The following is a 14,455-nucleotide window of genomic DNA, read 5'->3' on the forward strand; positions in this document are numbered from 1 at the left end:
GGAAGGAGAACTCTATTCTTCCTCCGGTGCCGGCCGTGGGTCCACAGGGCTAACCACCCGGTGGACCCAACACTTGGTTCCCAATAATCAAGGAAGGGGCCCCCACAATCGACCCGCTCGGAGGGGTCAGAGGCAAGGTGGTGGGGCCCAAAACGATGATTTGCCTACTGATGACAACCCTGGCAATGAAAACGGACGTTTTGAGTGGACGCATGAACTAAGAGATAGCCTTATGCATTGCTACGAGAGTAGTGAGCCCGCGCGAAGAGGGTACATGGCGAGATTGCATGCTCTGTGGTGTGAAACACATCCGGAGCATGCCGCCTTTTCCGCCCAAAACCTTAGGGATTACGTATCCTATCTTCGGCGGCAGGGCTATATAGCTCCTTTCCAGCCTGCTAACGAAGTGGTGGAAGTGGCAGTTCTACCACCCGTTGGCACGGCTGGGGAGGAGACCAGCACCATACCACCAATGGAGACGACAATCAGAACACGCAGGGCGCTCCACAGGATCAAGCCCCTGAAGCCACAAGAACTGGCTCGTTTGGATGCGGAGGTTCATAGTGTTCTAACAGAAGAGGCTGACATCTGGCAAATCAACACCGCCGTGTATAACGTCGTTCAATCGCTTTCCGAATCGGAAGGACGAAATCCCGGCCTTGCGGTTCGGAAGATTGAACGGCGTGTACACAAGATGGAGGCTAAAATCACGTCGGCGAGACAACACGCGTCTCGTATCCAATGTGTGATGGATTACAGGGCAGCCAACAGGCCTTTCACGCCCGCAGTGCGGCGAATAGCCGCCAATCTACGACGTATCCATCACACTTTGAGCCAAGGCGTGCTGCTGACCACCAAACAGCACTGCCTTGATAGGATACGAATGCTAGTGGCTGCTAAGAAGTCACTAGTGAGGCGAGCGAGAAGTATCGCGGAAAATCTTAGGTTCCGCGAGAAACCTTCTCGCTTATTCCAAGAGCCTCCACGTGTTGTGGATAATCCGCCGACCGCTGATCAGGTGGAATCCTTCTGGAAGGATATCTATGAACACCCGCAGCCACTCAACTTAGACACTCCAGCCCTAGCGCAGTTCGAAGCTTTCAACAGAGAGCTTCGACAGCCTGAGCCCAATGAACTGCGCAACCCGATAACCCCGGATGACGTTCGAAGGGCCCTCGTTGGTTCCAAGAACTTTGCTGCTCCAGGCCCAGATGGGCTGAACACTTATTGATGGAAAAAACTACCAAGTACCCACCACCATCTGGCCAGAGTTTTCAACTCATGGCTCGATGGAGAGCAGCCGATTCCGGATTGGTTTGTCGAGGGGCGGACCGTTCTTATCCCCAAAAGCGGAGATTTGTCGATTCCTAAGAATTACAGACCGATAACATGCTTGAATTCGTGTTATAAGTTGTTTACAAGCATCTTATACACACGAATACTCACCGCAGTTGACCGAGTGTTCGAACGGATATATGAGCAGAGAGGGTCGAAGAGAGGAGTCGCTGGATGTAAAGAGAACCTGCTCATCGATAGATGTGTAACGCAGGACTCGATACAATATAAGCGTAACCTCTCTATGGCCTGGATCGATTACCGTAAGGCATTTGATACAATTTCGCATGAGCTCATCTTGCATTTGCTCAGATGCCTTGCGGTACCCGACAACATAGTGAGATGCATTGAACAACTGACACCACTTTGGCGAACTCGCTTCACCATAACATCTGGTCAAGCAAGAGTTCAAACAGGGTGGGTCACTTTCAGAAGGGGTGTATTTCAGGGTGATTCCCTCAGCCCCCTTCTATTCTGCATCTCACTATTGCCATTATCCGTTGCGCTCAGAAAGACTCGAGGGTATAACTGTGGCACCCCCGGAAACCGGAGGCACAAGGTCACCCATCTGTTTTATATGGATGATCTTAAACTTTATGCCTCTGGAGAGAAGGATCTCTATCAGTCCTTGAGGGTGGTGGAAGAGTACACGCATGCTATCGGTATGAAATTCGGGATAGACAAATGTGCAATGGTTCATCTCAAAAGAGGACGATGCGGGGACTACGGAGAGGATGTGCAGCTCGTAGATGGAAGCATCCTACACCATCTGGATGCCGGAGAGACGTATACTTACCTCGGGGTGGAACAACGCCACTCACAAGAGGTAACTGCAGTGAAAAACTCTCTCCGCGGCAAGTATCAGCACAAACTTCGACAGATCTGGTCATCGGAACTGTCGGGGAAGAACAAAGTAGCTGCAACAAATATGCTTGCCGTTCCAATCTTACTCTACTCCTTTGGAGTAGTGAAGTGGACTCGGGAGGAGCTGTATCAACTCGACGTAAGGACCCGAAAAATGATGCATCTCTATAGGAGTTTGCATCCCAAATCATCCGTTCCACGGTTGTACTTCCCCCGACAACAGGGAGGTCGTGGACTTTTGAGTTTGGAGTGTCTACATGACAGAATGGTACTGGATACAGCCTGTAAAGTCGTCAGGAGTTCGGATCCCCTTCTCTGCATGGTCCGAGACCATGAGAGAGCAGGAATTGGAGCATTTCTCCTTAGGGCAGCTGCTCGAGCAGCTGATGAACTCGGTATAGTTTTCGACTCTGAACGAGGTGACTACAACTCTGTCACCGAGTTGGAACCCGTTCAGCAAAAAGCTCAGATAAAAGCCGCAGAGATCACCTTACTTCTGCAGAGACACAGGGATAAGCCGATGCATGGGGTCTTCTTCAATAACATTGAAGACCTTGGCTTATCAAAGCGCCTGACGTTCGCTTTTCTCAGGTCGAGTGGGCTGAAGTCGGAAACTGAGGGGTTCATCATGGCTTGCCAGGATGGTGTCTTCAACACCTTAGTCTACCGCAGTCGCGTGATGGGTATAGAGGTTCCTGACACAAGATGCAGGGCCTGCCGCGAGGCGCCCGAGACCCTAATGCACTTGCTATCAGCATGTCCAGCATATGCGGTCTCGGCCTATATCCATCGACATAACGCGGCCCTAAGAGTGCTATATTACCATCTACGGCACTCTTACGGTATTGACGAGACACCGGTGTTGCCCTACGCTCCGGGGGATATTGAATCCGTTGTGGGGAACGAGAAGTGTCGAATTTATTGGAACTATTCGTTCCCCACCCTCAGGCTCATACAAGCTAATAAGCCTGATGTAGTCCTTCTCGACCACCAGACCAAAACGATATTTGTCATGGAGTTTTCAGCTCCTGGCGAGACGAATATCGTCAGAAAAGAGGAGGAAAAACGGATAAAATATCGAGATTTTCTCTTCGAACTCCGCAGACTCTATCCAGATCACTCTGTCAAGATGGTCGTTCTGATTATTGGAGTCCTTGGTGGAATGATGTCTTCTCTACTCTCGAATCTCAAAATCATACCGGCTTGCCGCACTAAGGCAGAAATCTTAGCCGCACAGATGCAGAAGGCTGTCATTCTTGGCTCACTGCGTTTGCTCAGGGCACATGATTCTCGGACCCAATGATCACTTACCTCACGGTGTGGGGAGTGGTCATTGGTTGATTATGCTGGCGCGCCCTCCCGAATGTATCGGGGCTTCGGGGGATAGGGCCTGACCAGCGCACACTACGGTGAAAAAAAAAAAAAAAAAAATAATAGTCTTTATTGTTATCCAGCTGTAGTTACATACAAATATTTAAATAAATTAGAGAGCTAGTTGCTGACATAACAAAAGGCGAAGTTCAACCCAGTTAGCACAAGTGCTACTGAGTTGTTCTTCCATATGTCTTCGAAAGCAAAGTCACAGGAATCATTTCATCTTGCGGTTTGCAATATTCATTGATAATGTGACTATCTTCGATTTTTCGCATTTCAAATATCAGAGGACTGGCGAAGGGAGGCATTTCCGGTGATAATGATGAGTATTTCCAAGGTTATTATTGGTCTATTCGAAAGATAGAGTTTTTCTGTGTGCATGATACCCAACAAAATTCACGAGCTTTCATAATTTTTTCTTCACAATAATTTACCTCTTTCTTTCACAGAAAACTTGTTTCCTTTGTCGAATATTGTTGAAATACTCTCTGATAATGTCGAGTAATGAGTTTTGAATTAGCATCGTTTTTAGATATCAACCCCAGCTTTGTGTTCAAAGAGTACTCAGTGTTTTTGATCATCTATGGTTATTTATTCAGTCGTTGAAAGCTGCAAGTAATCAAATCTATTCAATAAATTGTTGGATGTAGCCGTTACTACATTTTATTTTTCATCTTCAACGATAGTTGTAGGGTTTTAAGATACCACCCAGTTTGACGAACATATCATTTCTGACAGCTATATTGGATTGTATTTTCTGTTTGGTTTTTTGTTTCGAGAAAAAATGCTTTCCAACTATATATTCATTTGAAAAGGCCACATTAATTTCTACCAATGGAATTTTGCGATATATGGGTTTCACCCCTGTATTTTGGGAAGGGGAACTCCATTTTCTATTAATTTTCCAATGAGGGCTCTAGGAGAATGATTTTTCACTATGTAATTCACAATTAATTGGAGATTTTTGTTATGGAATTCAGAATTGTTAACGGCAATTGCTCTTGATTTCAAATTCCTTATAATGTTGATTTTACTGTGGAAGTTATATGTATTTCGAAAAATAATTTAAAAATCTCTCTAGCTTCAAAATTCGGTTTGCATCTTCGATTTTTTTTGTACCTTGGGAGCTGTCTGACTTGTCCATTTAGTCCAAGTCTCCAGAAAACACTGCAGCCTCTTGGGCTTATTGCCCAATCTGCTTGTTTATTCTCCCATCTTCTCATGACACCCATCCCATCAGTCTCGTTCCCTGTACTAGTTTGTACAGGATCCATGTTGGATGTTCGTCATATTCTTCTGGGCGTAATTTTGTATGGCCATATATTATCTGCCTCCTGTGATTCAGTGACTCACATTGGCATAAGATGTGTAGAGCTGTTTCTATCCCTTCGTTGCATAATCTGCAGCTGAGGTCTCCGTTGTACAGCCCCATTTCATTCAGGTGTCCTCTAAGTGGACTATGACCGGTTAGTAACCCTGTAATTATTCTGAGCCGATCCCTACTATATTGAAGTAGTTCTTCGGTTCTTTTCTCGGACGGTTCCCTAATAAAGGTTCTACTGTGTTTGTTACCAGGTACTTTTGTCCAGTACTCTGTGTGCTTCTTATTGGTCCATGTTCTAATCTGGTTTCGTACCAATGATTTTGGTACCCCCAGAGCTGGTTCAGGACCTATATGTGAAGTTAATGATCCGCGTATAGCGCATTCATCAGCTTTATCATTACCTGTGATTCCTGAATGCCCTGGCACCCAGTACAAAGTTAATTTATTCCTGTTTGCAAGTTCATTCAGTTCTTCATGTCATTCCCAGACCAGTTTTAATGTCACCTTCGGGTTTGTCAGAGCCCCTAGTGCGCTCTTGCTGTTGATAAAAATATTGATCCGCTCATTTCTTTAAGGTCTCAATTCAATAAGCCTTGCACACTGCAAGATAGCATACACTTCCGCCTGAAAGACGGATGTGTATAGTCCTAGCGGATAGCTGTAGTTTAGATTTTTATCCGCTCGGTTTATTCCAGCTCCCGTTCCATATTTGGTCTTCGATCCATCTGTATACCAGGTGTTTTTTCTATGTTTTCGGGATGACTAATGGTCTTCCACTCTTCACGGCTTATGATTTTGACCGTGAAGTTTGTGTTGAAGGTGTACTTCGGTGTCATGTGGTCCGTGCACATATTCAATATGTGCTCCTACACTTGTTCCGAAATTTCTGTTCGGTCCGATCTTTTGTAGTTCGGTGAGTTTTCCAGTGTGAATTGGCCCATCCTGGCCTCCCACATTATCACAGAGTGTAAAGGAGGTAGATTCAGAAGTGTCTCCAATGCAGCTGTTGGGGTAGTTCTCATTGCTCCCGTCATTCCCAAACATGCAAGTCTTTGCACCTTGCCTTGTTGGTTGATGGCGGTCGCCTGCTTCATCTTTGGGCACCAGACCAGAGGTGCGTATGTTATCATGGGTTTAACCACCATCGTGTATAGCCAATATACCATGCCTGGTTTTAGCCCTCATGTTTTTCCATAGGTGCGTCCCGCGAGCATCAGTGCTACCTGCGCTTTCCTCTTTATCCTGTCCACGTGTTGGTTCCAGGTCAGTTTGAATCTAGGATAACTCCCAGATATTCAACCTCCCCCGACAGTCGTATTTCTTCACCTCGAAGTTTTAGAGGCCCGAGACCCTCCGTTTCAGTCCTCTTGGTGAATGCTACTATGGTCGATTTCGATGGGCTTATGTTAAGCCATTCTTCTTCGGTCCATCTTGTTATAATGTTCAGGGCCTGCTGCATTATATTAGTATCTAGAAATGCTAACGAATTGTTATCTTCCATTTCGAAAGTAAATTTCAGATTTAGATGAAAACTATGAAAAGTATCTTATATTTCAGTTTGTTTATTTTTTGGAATGAAAGTAACAATATCTTCAACATAAAAAAGCAAGGAAAATGATAACTTTTTCATGCATATATTTTGTAGTTCTGCCATGACCAAGTCTGCACAAATAGGTGACATAAAATTACGCATTTCGAACACGAAAATGTTGCCAAACCATTGCAACAAAAATAATTGGAGTCTATACAGAATTCAAAAACTTCTATGAAAAGATCTGTGGGTGAAGTGGTAAAGTTTGAAATGATTCCCCATTTGTTTTCAATTATACTAATCAAGAGATCTACAGGAATGTTAGAAAAAAGATATACCACGTCAAGATTGATTAAAATATGATTCTCAGGTATAATTTTATTTTAGATGAAATTTGAAAATTCAAAAGAATCTTTTATATAGAATCTTTTTCTAAACCGTATGTAAAAATTTCGTTAATCCACTTCTTAAACCTATAAACGGGAGAAGCAATAAAACTAACGATAGGTCTTCAAAGGTATTCCATCCTAATGTATTTTTGGCAAAAATACATTTCAGGAAAATATTCGTTGTTACGTGTGAGGTATTCGGCATATTTCTTGTCTATGTATTTATTCATACTGTTTTTTAATCAGTTTGTTGAATTAGTTTTGAATTTTTTTTTTGGTTATGTGGTACAATCTTATATGGTATCGTTTCAAGAAATATTTGAATTTACAAAGTTCATACTCACTGTTTTTGAGATTGGCCGTGTCAAAAATTTTGTGAAATTTATAAAAATAAAGCATATTAGTAAAATTAGACGAATCAAAAAGTTAAAATAGCTTGATTCCTTACTAACGCACAATAATTCTTGACAATTTCTAAATGAAACATTTAAAATTGTTGAAAATTATAAAATAACGGTGTATTGAACCAGAAAGAGAGAGACAAGAAACATGACAGTGACATCTGTCATGGAATTCAGTTTAAATTTTGTTCGTCCATGTTCAAACCATGAAACAAACAGTTCTTGTGCAAGTGTGATGAGAGACATCTGGTGTTAGAGTATAAACAACAATGAGAAAACTCAATGCCAAATTTAGGATATTTTTGAATTTCATTGAATGTTGTGAATACAAAATACTTACTTCTTCCTGTGCAAAGAAATTTATTATATTATTCTGAAACAATTGAGTAGGATGAATTTGAGTATAATTGCATGATGAAAGAACCATTATTTATAATTTCTGTCAATTTATGTCGATCGTCAAATCATGAGCCATCACTCTTCGAGATTTTTGACGAATTCAATATGTTTTAAACCATGAAAAACTTCATGGGAGCTGACGCTCAGTTATTCCGCCATCTCACGCACCGCTTGTAAAGGGTCAGTCTCCACCAGGATCCTCAAATCCTCGTCCTATAAAAATATTTATTGAGGTATGGAGCTACAAAAAAACGGACAATATTTTGAGACAACCTAATATTAATATTGGTGCTACAGTTTCAGTTGGTGAGAATTGTTTGAGGGAATTTTCTGCACATCGCGGATATTCTGTCAGATTCTGAATCTCTACAATAAATTTTGAGATATTTGCAGAATACCTCAAAAATTCACCCAAATTGTTCATCTTTTTTGGACTATTTGTTAGGGCAACTGGCCTCAAATTATAAATTACTCTTCATGACTTTTCAACTAATAGTTGAATGTTGAAAGTTTTGTGTTGATTATATTTTCTAAAAAACTGGACGTTGCTCTTTATCGGCCTGAATGTTTTGAATTTATCTAAGTATATATATGTGAATATTATATTTCAAATTACATATTATTCACTCAAAGCTATGATCTTTAGGTATCTAATATACCTAATCAATCTTTTCATTGTTCTCGTGATAATTACGTTGTAGACAAATAACAAAAGTTCAAAGTCGAATTGATGTTTTTGAATATAAATTTCCTGTGACGCTGGCTTTCACGACGTCACAAGACCACCGAACGACATTCGTCCTGTCTTCCACTACCACTTCCACCTCAATATAACTGGATGAAACCAGAACTCACAGGCTATCTTTAGCCTGAAGAGGTGGAAAATGGGTGGAAATATTTTGAAATATTCGTAACTAGAAAAATTGACTTTGTTCATCTACCAAATTGAGATATGTTATTTCTGATCGCCGTATTAACAAAAAAATTACACGTCGTAGTTTTCCAGCCGGTCTGAGGGGGTGGACACTTTTGAAAATCGTTTAACCGAAAATTGAATGTGTACATCTACAAAAAGAAGATATGTTATTCTTGACAACCGATTTGACAAAATGAACCTTACTTCAGCGTTGTCCAGGCCGTCTGCAGGGGTGGAAATGGGATGAAAATTTTTGAAAAATCGTATAATCGTAAAGTGGATATGTTTCCCTATAATATTGAGATATGTTATTCCTGGTGACAGAATCGACAGGAAAATCATCACTTCACAGTTCACTAGGCGTCTGAGGGGTGGAAATGGGGTGGACATATTCGTAACATGAAAAATCGACTTTGTACACCTAAAATATTGATATTTTTATTCCTGATAATTGAATCGACAAAAAAACATCAAGTCATAATTTTCCTGGCCGTGTGAGGGGTGGAAATATTAAAAAAATTCGTTGTCAGTAATAATATGTCTGAATCTTTCAAACTTTCCACCTCCTCAGGTGGCCTGTAAAACTAAGACGTGATGTTCTTCTTGTCAATTCGGTTATCAGGAATAACATTTCTCAGTTTGGAATCACAATCACTAGTTTATAACAGGCAAAATATTGGGGATAACGGGGAAGAATGATCATAGTCCACGCGCCAATTGGCAATAGTTATCAATGTCCTATTCTCTCCCCTCCAGTCACATCTGATATATCAGATGACCGTTCTTTGTTTACTGTTGTGCATTCTGTTGCAAGTCTCACTGCAAACATGTTCAAAACTTCAACAGATGTGGTTAATTCTTTTGTAACTTTACACTGGACTTTTATCATGTTGAGTGATTTAAGTGGTTCAGAAAGTATAGATGGTTTTAGGGCACAAAGCAATGTTGAAAAAAGATCGACCGCTCGTTAACAGATCTTAAAAGATTTTAATAAAAGAAGAAAACAGGAAAAATGCAGGGTGTTTTGAAAACACTTCGAGCTTCAAGTAACGAGATAGGTGAGAATTGTCGATGTTTTCGTTACAAGTGTTTTGAGGTTATTTCTTCCGAAGAACGGCAACGTATCATATCTAACTTCAACAAACTACGTGATCATAACAAACAAAATCGGCATTTAAGTGGATTGATTACCGTAGTTCCTGTTCAGCAGCGACGCAACAGAAAGGATAAAAAGGCAAGTTATCATACTTCTTCTTAGTGTTATCGTGTACGTATACATATACAAAATGTAACTGTCATAAAGCCTGTTTGGCATTACACGGTATTACGAATCGCCGTGAACAAACTTCAAAAAAACAGTTGAATTAATTAAGTGTAGCTCAGATAGAAGGCCGAGGTAAACATAAAAACAGACCAAATAAAGTGTCCGAGGAAACTAAAACAAAAGTTTTAACTTCATTGAATCTGTCAAAGCAAGGAAACCACACTATTCATTGAAAGATTCATCGAGAGTGTACTTACCTGAGGAGCTAAACAAAACAAAACTACACAAAGTGTACAATGAATCTAATGAAAAACACACTGTCGGTCTGAAAATTTCTGTAAAAATGTTTGATAGTAAATTCACTATTTCATTTGTATATCCTCGAAAGGACACGTGATAGAGAATAAAAGTAACAACTAACTATTGACGAAGAAACAAAAGCATCATCAGTACAACAGCTACATCAAAAGGAAAAGGAAAAGCAAGTACATTTAGCTAGAAGCGGGAAATTTTATTCGATAAAAAGAAATTGCCGCAAAGAGTCCGGAAAAATGAAAATAATGAGCAATTACTGTTGACTTTGAAAAAATTCACCTACCCCGACATAACAACGTCTAACATGTTTTACCGTCGTTAGTTGAATTTCATTTCCTTCAAGATCCATGTTTTGTCAGACTCGGCCTCAGTTTTTTACATGTACGACGAAAGTGTTGCTGATGTATGCTCTATGCTTAAAAATTTCTTTGAGAACATTCTATGCCCAAATGTAAAACATATTATTGTTTTCTGCTACTCATGCGCAAGCCAAAACAAGAATTTTACAATTATGAGTTTTCTTCACTAGACTGGAAGGAGGATGGAAAGAAATATGGGCCTGAGACACCCAATGACTGGATAGACATAATGAGAAATAGCAGAATAAAATATCACAGTCGTTAATTATGGCAAAGTAGTCAAGTTTGAATCTTGGACAGGTTTCTTTTCTGGAATTTATCTGAAAAAGTGTCCTTTTCCTATACGACCAATCAGAGTTCTAAAATCGACCAAAAGGAATCAAGGTTTATGATACACAAAGCAAACTACTTTGGAGGCTATCTGAAAGCTGTTCTTTTTGGGAACTAAGGTACAGCCAAGTCAAGGAAATATAGGAAGCAAAATGTACTTGAAAAACTTTACGATGGAAAGCTGCCCCTCAAACCTGCAAAAATGAAGGACTTACTACATTCAAAACAGTTCTTGACCGTGTTCGACTCTCAAGCATTCTACGATTCATTTGCTCCTGCTCTTGAATTGAATGAAGGAGAAGAGGATAACATCAAATACATAGATTACTCACCAGTTGATGACGGTGAATATCTGGCAATAGAGATCAGTGTCCTGAAGACTTTCATTTTGAATTTTTTTTATCATGCACATTAAGTCAAATGTTTCTTTATTATTTTTTGAATTTATAATAAACTGGGTACATTAACATGGAAGACTGAAAACATTGTTTATTATACCTATTTTCCATTTACTTGAACGACATCAAACTAAAACCGCAATTCCGAACATTTTGATTTGGATGACTATGATCGTTCTTCCCGGTGACCCTTCATATGATCCTATTCCACTGTAGTACCTCCAATTGTCCGGTATTTGGTGACGGTTGGTTTTTTCAGTATCAATATCTACAGGCATTATCAAGATGCATAGCATATCCGTCGTGTGATCACTTGGACCGCCATTGAAATGTTACATTTTTTTAGGCCTTAGCTTGCTTTTTTCAGAGAACGAAATTAATTTTTTTAATGTGTAGGGGAGGTCAGTAGAAGATTGAGTTCAAGTTTGTGGGGTCGCCACCCTTGTCCCCTGGCTGGCTTGTCCCCTGGCTGGAAAAAGAGGTGCCAAGGGTTCTCGCGCTGTATCTCGTAAACAAGCAACCCTATAGAAAATTCAATCGAACATAAAATGTAGCAAATTCAATTTTCTACAATTTCAATCTTATTACTTTTCCATGGACTGTCTCTATATTTTGACAAAAAGTGTCGGCACACGACACTCTTATTAAAGATGTATCCAATAGATTATAGCATTCCATTCACAGAGAGGTTGAGTTAACCTCAAGTGACAATGCTTGGCAACGTCAAGTTGGCCCTTCAATTTTGTTTATATTGTTTTTATAAGTTATATGTTATTATATGTTGTTTGTATTTGGAAATGAATAGATATCAAGTGGAATATTTCCACGAGTTCATGAAGATCTGAACAAAATACGCGCAACAGATTTCGATTCCTGCACCATATATCAATATGTGTACAAAGTTGGGTGAATCTCATTCCTCGTGTCGAGAGTGTTAAATAAAACAAAAGCGAAGCAGTGAAAATACAAAGGTTTCTATGCATTTTAGGCATAACATCGGTTGTCACTATGGAGTGATAAAGGGTGTCTGCTTGTCCTGGAATGCCAAGTCTTTTAGTAAAGTAATATAAAGGGCGTATATCAAGCCCCATCTTTAGTGAACCACTGAACTATTTATTACTCTGTCGGCTGGGCAAGGAGATGAACTCATTTACACTGGTAAACACTATACGGAAATGAAGTTGAAAACTCTTATACATTGGTCACGCTAATCAGGAATAGAGCATTGCACTCCATATTTTGTTTAATAATAATAATTCTTTATTCTCCAGAAGGACAATTCAAGTATTGTATAGGAGTAGTCGTTTATCTAAAATTAACAGAACATGATAACATTCACTGAAATTGTATATAACAGAACAGTAAATTTGCTGGTATTAAAGTCGTTTCATGTCTGGCTGGGGTGTTGTGGATGAAGATATTTTTCATCTATTAACGGGGGACATGAGGGCCTCATTCGACAGAGTGTCTGGGACTTCTATATCGGAAGGGGTCGTCTACAGCATAATCTCTAGCTTCCCCAACTAACGGATTAGTACAGAGGGTACAGACTTCAGATCCGATCCTCGATCTTTGCCTTCACGGTTGTGATGTGCGGGTTCCAGGTGAGCCTACGGCCTATTAGAACCGAGGTACTTTACCCGCGCTTACCAATCGATCTCCCTTCTAGAGATCCCCACTTTTCTGGCCGGAGAAGAGATCGTTCTTCCCATGGTTATCGCCTGAAATGCTCCAATTCGTGCTCTCTCATGGTCGTGAACGCACGCAGAGGAGAGTATCCCAACGCCCATTATTATCATTATTATTATTATAATTTTCCAAGGTTGGGTCCGAGAATCATGTGCCCCAAACAAGGTGTGAGCCAAGAATGACAGCCTTCTGTATTTGTCCGGCTAAAATTTCTGTCTTAGTGCGGCAAGCCGGTATAATCTTGAGATTCGAGAGTAGAGAGGACATCATTCCACCAATGACTCCACCACTATTATCGTCTTACTCTGATGGTCGAGAAGAACTACATCAGTTTTATTAGCTCGTGTAAGCCTGACGATGAAGAACGAATAGTTACAATAAATGTGGCACTTCTCGTTTCCCCCAATAGATTCAATATCCCCCGGAGCGTAGGACAACACCGATGTCTCGACAAGTGCCGCAGGCGGTAATAAAGCACTTTCAGAAATGAGCTCTGTCGATATATATATGCTGAGACGGCATATGCTGGACATGCTGGCAGCAAGTGCATTGGGGTCACTTGCACCTCACGGCAGGTCTTGCACCTTGTGTCGGGAACTTCTATACCCATCACGCGACTACGGTAGACTAAGGTATTGAAAACACCACCCTGGCAGGCTATGATTAACCCCTTAGTTTCCAATTTCAGCCCACTCGACTTGAGGAAAACGGAGGTCTGGCGATTTGATGAGTCGAAGTTTCTAATAGTGTTAGAGAAAACCCCCACGCATTGGCTAATCATTATGTTACCGCAGCAGTGAAGTGATCTGTTTGGCTTTTATATATGCCTTTTGCTGGACGGGTTCCAACTCGTTGATGGAGTTGTGATTACCTTGTTCAATGTCGAAAACTAAACCGAGTTCATCAGCCGCTCGGGCAGCTGCCCTGATAGAAAAAACTGAAGTTTCGCTCTCGGATAGTAGCAGATTAGGCAGAACTCTTGAGTAGACACTCCAAACTCAAAAGTTCATGGCGTTCCTGTTGAAGGAAGTACAACCGCTGAACGGACGATTTGAGATGCGAATTCCTATGAAGATGCATATTTTATTGTTAATCACGTCCTATCGGGACCATTTCACTACTCCGAACGTGTAGAGTACGATTGGAACGACAAGCACATTCACAGCAGCGACTTTGTTCTTTCCCGTTAGTTTCGACTATCAGATCTGTCGGAGTTTGGGCTAATACTCGCCGCGGAGAGAGTTCTTGATCTCTCGGGAATCCAGATGGTGCAGGATGCTTCCTTCTACGATCTGCACATCTCCATAAGCCTCGCATCCGTCCTCTTTTGATAAAGACCATTGCATATTTGTCTTGAATTCTATGCCGATAGCATGCGTTCACTCTTCCAGCACCCTCAAGGACTGATTATCATTATTATTTTTATTATTACCGTCATTATTATTTTTATTAATTCATAGATAATTCCAAAAAATAATGTTTCATTGGTGCTAGGCGATGATTATGTTAGAAAAAAGAGAGAGCACTTATAGTTAGTAGTGGCGATTCTCCGCATCTACCTCTGGTT

At 40.8% G+C, this 14,455-nt stretch overlaps 1 protein-coding gene across 9 annotated transcripts in view; it reads left to right on the top strand.

Moving 5' to 3' along the window:
- LOC111510402 (uncharacterized protein CG43867) overlaps window positions 1-14,455 on the top strand; it is a 746,925-nt gene that overhangs the window by 533,773 nt on the left and 198,697 nt on the right. The gene's annotated exons all lie outside the window — the stretch shown is intronic.

This window comes from Leptinotarsa decemlineata, unplaced genomic scaffold (assembly GCF_025532065.1).
Source record: "Leptinotarsa decemlineata unplaced genomic scaffold, Ldec_3_MD MMD2_P_RNA_scaffold_6, whole genome shotgun sequence".
Classification (NCBI taxonomy): domain Eukaryota; kingdom Metazoa; phylum Arthropoda; class Insecta; order Coleoptera; family Chrysomelidae; genus Leptinotarsa; species Leptinotarsa decemlineata.